Here is an 8,136-nt window from a genome sequence, read left to right on the forward strand (position 1 = left end):
CCCCACATCCTTGGGGCCCTCCTGGGCCCCCCCACTTCAGGTGTACCCTCGCCACAGGTACCTTGAATGGGGTCCCACCCACCCCCGTCAGGGTCAGGTAGGTGTCGGGCACCACCCAATCTGGGGCCACCACCTCGGGCCGGGCCAGCGTCACCTCTGCGCCCGAATCCCAGTATCCATTGACCTTCCTCCCATCCACCTCCAGGGGAACAAGATACTCTCTCCGGAGGGACAGCCCCGCGCTCACCGTATAAACCAAAAACCCTGAGTCTGAAGCATCCAGCCCCCAGAGGAGCTGGCCTGGAGCTCTCCTCCCTCCTTAGCAGGTGGTACTCTGCCAGCCCCCCTTCCCTGGGAATGCTGCCTCTCACCCAGCTGGGTCTCTACCCAGTCAACCCTCTGTGGGTTCGGTCTGCTCAGTCTGTCCCTGAGTCTGGGGCACTGGGCCCGTATGTGGCCTCTCTGGCCACAGTGATAGCAGCCCATGTCCCATGGGTTCCCTTGAGTGGGTCGGATGGCCCTGACGCGGGATGTTCCCCTTTGATGGGGTTTTTCCGTATTTTCCCTCTGGGAGGTCCCATGGTGACTCTCTCTCTGCGTTGTGATGGGACTGTTCCTTTGGGACTCCTCCCTGCTATCCCCTGACTTGCTCTTTACAAACTCATCGGCCAGCCGCCCTGCGTGTCGCGGGTTCTCTGGCTTTTTGTCCCTCAACCACAGCCTCAGGTCGGATGGGCACCGCTCATACAGTTGCTCCAGTACCAGCAGTTTAACCAGGTCCTCCTTCGTCTGGACCCCATCTGCCCACTTGCTGGCGTATCCTTCCATGTGGACGGCTAGTTGCAGATATGAGATCTCAGGGGTTTTATCCTGACTCCGGAACCTTTCCCGGTACATCTCAGGAGTTAGCCCAAACTCACGTAGCAGGACCTTTTTGAATAGTTTGTAGTCCCATTTCTCCACCTCTTCCAGTTGGCGGTACAATGCCACGGCTTTGGGGTCCAGTAAGGGGATGAGAACCCAGAGTCTGTCCGCAGGATCAACCTGATGCAGCTCGCAGGCCGTCTCAAAGGCCTCCAGGAAGTCATCCATGTCCTCCCCCTCCTTACGTGGGGCCAGGATGCACTTATCAAAGCTCCGTGCAGTCCTGGGTCCCCCCTCACTCACCGCAGCCGGGGGCTCGCGGCTCCTCAGCCTCGCCAACTCCAGTTCATGATGCCTCTGTTTCTCACGATCCTCCAGCTCTCTCAGTTTTAGCTCTTTCTCCCATTCCAGCCACTTCCACTCCACGGATGCTGGCCAGCGAGCTTCGCCGGGAGGATCCCCTGCTGGCCGGGGGGGGTCATGGTGCCCTGGGTATTTGCTGGGCTCCTCCCCACCCTTCCCCTAGGCATAGGAAGGAGGGGTCTTGGGAAGCCCTCAGAAGCAGGCTGACCACTCCCAGATGGGACAGACACTGGTGCCTGTGCTGCATTTGCCAGGCTGCTTCCCTCAGAGACAGGAATCGGTTCATTTGAGCAATCTCCCTCCTCCAGCTGGGCAATGAGCTGTTCTTTGGTGAGCCTCCCACTGCGCAGCCCCCTCTGCTTGCACAGCTCCACCAGGTCGCTCTTAAGCCGCTTGGCATACATCTTCCTGCTGGCCACTCACAGGTTGGGGTGCTTACTGCTCCCCACAGTTTCCAGGGAGACCCCTAGTGTGTCAGCCCTTCTCGAGGTCACCACCTCTCTGCCAGGGTCGAGCTGCAGACTCCTCCGCCCCTGGGACCACTCGCTGCAATCCCCCGGGGGACCCTGTTACTGCAAAAGTCCTTCTCGCTGGTCACACACTCCCAGGGGTGATAACCATCTCTCTTGGACTCTTCAGCATGCCTGGTCCCTGTCAATCCCCCTTCGTTTTACTGCTCCCCAGTCACTTACTGCAGGAAGCGCCGTCCATGGGGTGCAGTAGATCCCGCTGCTGCCACCAGTTGTCACAGCATGTGGGGGGACACAAGGCCCTGCACCCCCGGCTTCCTGCGATTCACCATGACTCTCAGCCAGCCAGTAAAGCAGAAGGTTTATTTAGACGACAGGACTACAGTCCAAGACAGGTCTTGCAGGCACAGACAATAGGACCCCCCTCAGTTAGGTCCATCTTGGGGTCCCAGGGTGCCCCAGCCCCTTGCGAGGTCAGAGCCCCGTCTGCCTCCCAGCCAGCTCCCCAGCCAGTTCCTGAAACTCTCCCCTCAGCGACCCCTCCCACAGCCTTTTGTTCAGTTTCCTGGGCAAAGGTGTCACCTGGCCTCTAACCCTTCCTGGGTTCTCATGTTACATGCTCAGGTATTCTCCGTCGGTCAGTCTTCCATCCCCCAGTGCAGACTATCCTAGCCACACTCCCCTGTCAGCATTCAAAGACCACAGTAAGAACAGTCCCAGTTTGTCAGAGAGTGACTTTTTTTTCTAATCCTTCAGTCATTCTTGTGGTTCTTCTCTGAACCCTCTCTAATTTATCAACATCCTTTGTGAACTGTGGACACTAGAGCTTGACCTGGTATTCCAGCAGCAGTCTCATTAGTACCAAATACAGAGGTAAAATAACATCTCGACTCCTACTGGAAATTCCCATTTATGCATCACAGGATTGCATTAGCTCTTTTGGCCACACCATCACACTGGGAGCCCCAAATCTTTCTCAGAGTCACTGCTTCCCAGGATAGAGTCTCCCATCATGTAAGTATGGCCTACATTCTTGTTCCCAGAAGTATATATTTACATTTAGCCGTATTAAAACACATAATGTTTTCTTGCACCTAGTTTGCCAAGCTATCTAGCTTGGTCTGAATCAGTGATCTGTCCTCTTCATTATTTACCATTCCCCCAATTTTTATGTCATCTGCAACTTTATCAGTGATGATTTAATGTTTTCTTCCATATCATTGATAAAGATGTTAAATAGCATAGGACCGTTCCCTGCGGGACCCCACTGGAAACTACACCCATTCAATGACAGTTCCCCATTTACAGTTACATTTTGAGACCTATCAGTTAGCCAATTTTTAATCCATTTACTGTGTGCCATGTTCATTTTATATTGTTCTAGATTTTTAGTCAAAATGTTGTGCGGTATCAGTTCAAGTGCCTTAGAGAAGTCTAAGTATATTACATCAACACTACTACCTTTATCAACCAAACCTGTAATCTCACCAAAAAAAGATATGTTAGTTGATGGGATCTGTTTTTCATAAACCCATGTTGATTTGCATTAATTGCTTTAGCCTCTTTAGTTCTTTATTAATTGAGCCCCATATCAGCCATTCCATTATCTTGTCCAGGATTGATGTCAGGCTGACAGACCTATAATTATCTGGGTCATCCCTTTTACCTTTTTAAAAATTGGCACAACCTTAGCTTTCTTCCAGTCTTCTGGAATGTCCCATATCTTTCATTTGAGGCTCTCAAAGCTTTTTAGAAAGATGCAATAGTATTATGATCCCCATGTTTACACATGGAGAAACTGAGTGTCCGGATCACAGAGAATGTGCAAGATCGTCCAGCAAGATGGTAGAGGAGTATAGAATTGGACCTGTGGCCTTGTCTATATGGGGGAAATTGATTGGCATAATTGATTGTTATAATTTAGCTCTTCTGGATTAATTCCCTCCTGGATACTCTCTATTCCAGAATAAAGTCACTTTTATTCCAGAACATAAGAACATAAGAATGGCCCTACTGGGTCAGACCAAAGGTCCATCTAGCCCAGTATCCTGTCTTCCGACAGTGTCCAATGCTAGGTGCTCCAGAGGGAATGAACAGGACAGGTAATCATCAAGTGATCCATCCCCTGTTGCTCATTCCCAGCTTCTGGCAAACAGAGGCTAGGGACACCTAGCAATTTTTCCAGAATATCTATTGTATTGTTTTATAGTCAAATAATCCACTAGTCTTAATAATTATTCATTGCTAATAATTTAACAACTGTCTGTATAAGATACATAGTTAATATATATACAGAGCATCTTATCTCAGGTCAATCTATCAGTCTACTAAAACCAACTGCCTCCTCAGTCTGTTAGTTCCCATGCCCTGAAGACTCTATAGCAGGGGTCAGCAAACTCCCCGCGCTCCACACCCTATGTGTCCCCTTCCCCTCATCTCAGTAACATTCCTTATAGAGTCCCCCCCATGCTACATCCCATAGAGTCCTCCTCCCCAACCTGGGTAACATCCCTTAAGCCTCTCCCCACCCCCTGCGCCACACCCCATGAGTCCTCCCACCCCATCTTGGTAACATCCCTTATTATATGCAAACTTTTAGTGAATGTGGATTTCCACAATGAGAATGACACCAGACTTTGATGCCATTGTAAAGAAAGGTGACCAACTGCATTGTTCACATTAATCAAAGAGAGCATGGAAAGGGGGAAAGTTTGGTTTAATTATGATGGTATATTTATAATAGTAAGCAAGATTTAATGTTTATTTCCACTAAAATGTATCTTTATTAAATAGAGTTTATTTGCATATCTCTGAATTGTTAATTTTGTGAGCATTCATGGCCCGCCATACAATTTCCATACCCAGATGTGGCCCTCAGGCCAAAAAGTTTGCCCACTCCATCCTAAAGCCACAATAACATCACATCCCCTTCCTTTTAATTTTTTTAGCACATATTTATTAATCTGGGTGTGTGTGTGAGAGAGAGAGAGAATTGACAGCTTTCTATGAACTTTTTAACAGGTCTGCTTAGACGCAATGAATATCTAACGTATATTTGCTGTATTATTGAAGTTATTCTTATTACTTAGAGGAATTACATCCTTTTCATTTTCTTGCAGTTCTTGTTGCTGTATTATATTATTTCTTCTGTGAGCTAAGTCTGATCTTGCAGATAACATTTGCAGATGTCTCCAATTTTGTCTGTACACTTGAGCACTATTAGTCATGACATCATAAGATTGAGGGGCTACCTCTTTCTGAGCCCAGTTTCTACCATTATAGATGTACATTCTCTCATTTGGTTTCAGATAAAGTAGTTTATGTGATCCTCTATCAAAATAATTCTTTTGATTACAAACTTGACTGATATTTATACTTATACCCTTCCTGAAAAAAAATAGGTAGTGTGTTTCTTACCTTTCTGTAAATAACAATTGTGCAGGGGATAAAACTTGTTGTAATGGCAATGTGCTATAATTCAATAATGCCAAATATAAATCAGTATTTGTTTCTTCGGCTTTTATTAGTAATCTTTTTACTATTTTAACACCATTTTCAACTAGCCTACTAGACTGTGGGTAACCTGAACTTGATGTGGTATATTTGAAATCATATGCTATGGCAAATCTTTTAAACTCTTGACTGAAATAGAGGTTCATTATCAGTTATTACTGTATTGGAAATGCCATGCCTTGCAAAAATTGATTTAATTTTATTAATGACTTGTTTGGCACATTGTTTTTTAGTCTATATATTTCAGGAAAATGCCAAAAATAATCAGTAACTATAAAATATGCATGTCTTTATATTCAAATAGCTCTAAACCTACTTTAGGCCAAGGTCTTTTGTTTTCTTGAATAAATGTCATAGGTTGTTTAGACTAAGCATTTCTATATTTTTGACATATGTCACAGTCTTTTACATAATCCTCCATGTTTAGTTCATTTGTGGCCAATACAGAACTTCTCTTGCTCTACATTTACATTTTTCTATGTCTAAATGTCTCTCATGTGTACATTTCAACATGTCTGCTGTTAACTCTAAGGGAATTACTATTCTATTACCTTTAAACAGAATTATTTCAATTACTGATAAATCTTCAATAAATTGATTATGTGGCTCTGGAATTAGCACATCAATTTGCAGAGTTATTCATTGGCATTGGTAAAGTGGATACAATGTATAATATAGAGCTAAATGGAACAAAGAAACCAGTTATTCATGCAACTAGAAAAATACCCAGAAACCAATTTTCTTCCTGTGTAATGTCAGCTCTGTAATCCTTATTTGGTATCTTCTCCGAGACTTTTGAATTTTGAGCTCAGTGTGCATTTCTAAGTTTTTCCAGACTTCTCTGTTTGCAAACTTTTGCAAAATGATTCTGTTTCTTGCAGATATGGCAGATTTGACCATATGCTGGACATTGTCTAGATTGGTGCCTCCTTCCACATCTAGAACATTCTTTCATATGCTCATTTTTAAACTTTAATACTTTCACTCTGTTTTGCCTCCATAGACTTGTTTTTCACTTTTTTTTATTAAGTCTATATTCACATCGTTGTGTGTTTTCTTTCTAAAATGTGCAATTCTAATCTAGTTGTTGATTAAGTTCAGCAGATTGGCAAATTCTCACTGCTTTTTCCAGATTTAGATCTGGCTCTTGTTACAGTCTTTCCCCTTCTCCCCCGCACTGATATCTTTTGTACCCATCACAATTTGATCTCTTATCATTGACTCAGAGTCTGGAAATTACACGTCTGTAATTCTTGTCTTTAGATCAGTGAAAAATGATTCAAAAGTCTCTTCCTCCATTTGATTTCTTGAGTGAAACTGAAGTCATACAAGTGTTTGTCTAATTTGTTCATAAAAACCTGCAATGATGGAGATTCCACAACCTTCCTAGGTAATTTGTTCCAGTGCTTTACTACCCTGGCAGGAGGTTTATCCTAATGTCCAACCTAAAATTCCCTTACTGCAATTTAAACCCACTATTTCTTGTCCTATCCTCAGTGGCTATGGAGAACATTTATCACCCTGGTCTTTATAACAACCTTTTATGTACTTGAAGACTTATGTCCACCTCAGTCTTCTCTTCTCTAGAGTAACCAAACCCAATTTTTTCCATCTTCCATCATAGGTCATGTTTTCTAGACCTTTAATCATTTTTGTTGCTCTCCTCCGGACTTTCTCCAATTTGCCCACATCTTTCCTGAAATGTGGTGCCCAGAACTGGACACAATACTCCAGTTGAGGCCTTATCAGTGCTGAGTAGAGTGGAAGAATTATTCTTCTTCAAATAGTGTCCCTGTGTGTCCTCCACTGTAGGTGTGTTTGCACCCCTGTGCTGCTGATTGGAGAACTTTGGTAGCTGTCTGTCCCACCCGAGCATGCGCTGCTCCCCACCAGCCATCAGGTTAGACAGCGTGCATGGGCATTCCTTTTTCAGTTCCTTCTCTACCACCCCTGGCTAGAGACGGAGCAAAGAGCTGTCTGTTCATGTATCTGTTAATTCTATTTAGTTTTGTAAACTTTTCACTTCTCTTGAAGCCTTTTCCTTTGTTTTATCTTTTTTGTTGGTCATGCCAGAAGAAAGAAGGCAGGAAGAAAGGAAAAAAATAAAGGGTTTGCCTCCTACCAACTCCCTTGGACAAAGGTATATCTGGGCTTCAAAAAGTGCCTCAGTTGAAAGGAATCTATCCCAGTGACTGACAGACACTCGCAGTGCGTTCGCTGATTGGGAGAGAAGCACCAACCTCACCTCCCTCCACCTCACGGCATGGATACTGTGTGGTTGAACCAGGAGTGGGCCTGCTCTGATGAGGTCCAGCAAGTCCTCCTGGAAAGCAGGAAGTCTTCCACCAGAGCAACCTATCTGGCCAAATGGATGAGGTTCTCCCACTGGGTGTCTGAGCACTGCATGTCTCCATCATGCTCCTCCTTACAATCTATCTTAGATTACCTGCTTCATCTTAAGAACCAGGGACTGGCCCTCTCTTCCATCAGGGTTCACCTTGCGGCCATCTCCGCTTTCCACCTGCCAATCCAAGGTCAGACAGTGTTTTCACACAACATCTCAAGCAGATTCCTGAGAGGCCTTGAGAGGCTCTTCCCGCTGGCCCGGGCTCCTATCCCACAATGGGACTTTAACTTGGTTCTTTCTAGGCCCTTTGAGCCCCTGCTCCCTTTTCCACCTGCCATGGAAGGTCACTTTCCTTGTGGCAGTAACATCAGCGAGACAAGTGTGGGAGATTAAAGCCCTGACATCGGAGCCACCGTATACAGTGTTCCACAAGGACAAAGTCCAACTGTGACCCCATTTGGCCTTTCTCCCAAGTGGTGTCTTCCTTCCATGTCAACCAGGACATCTTCCTCCCAGTGCTTTGTCCCAAGCCACACACCACTAGTGAGGAAAGGAAGCTGCATGCCCTGGACGTTAGAC

Source organism: Chrysemys picta, chromosome 5 (genome assembly GCF_011386835.1).
Source record: "Chrysemys picta bellii isolate R12L10 chromosome 5, ASM1138683v2, whole genome shotgun sequence".
NCBI lineage: Eukaryota > Metazoa > Chordata > Testudines > Emydidae > Chrysemys > Chrysemys picta.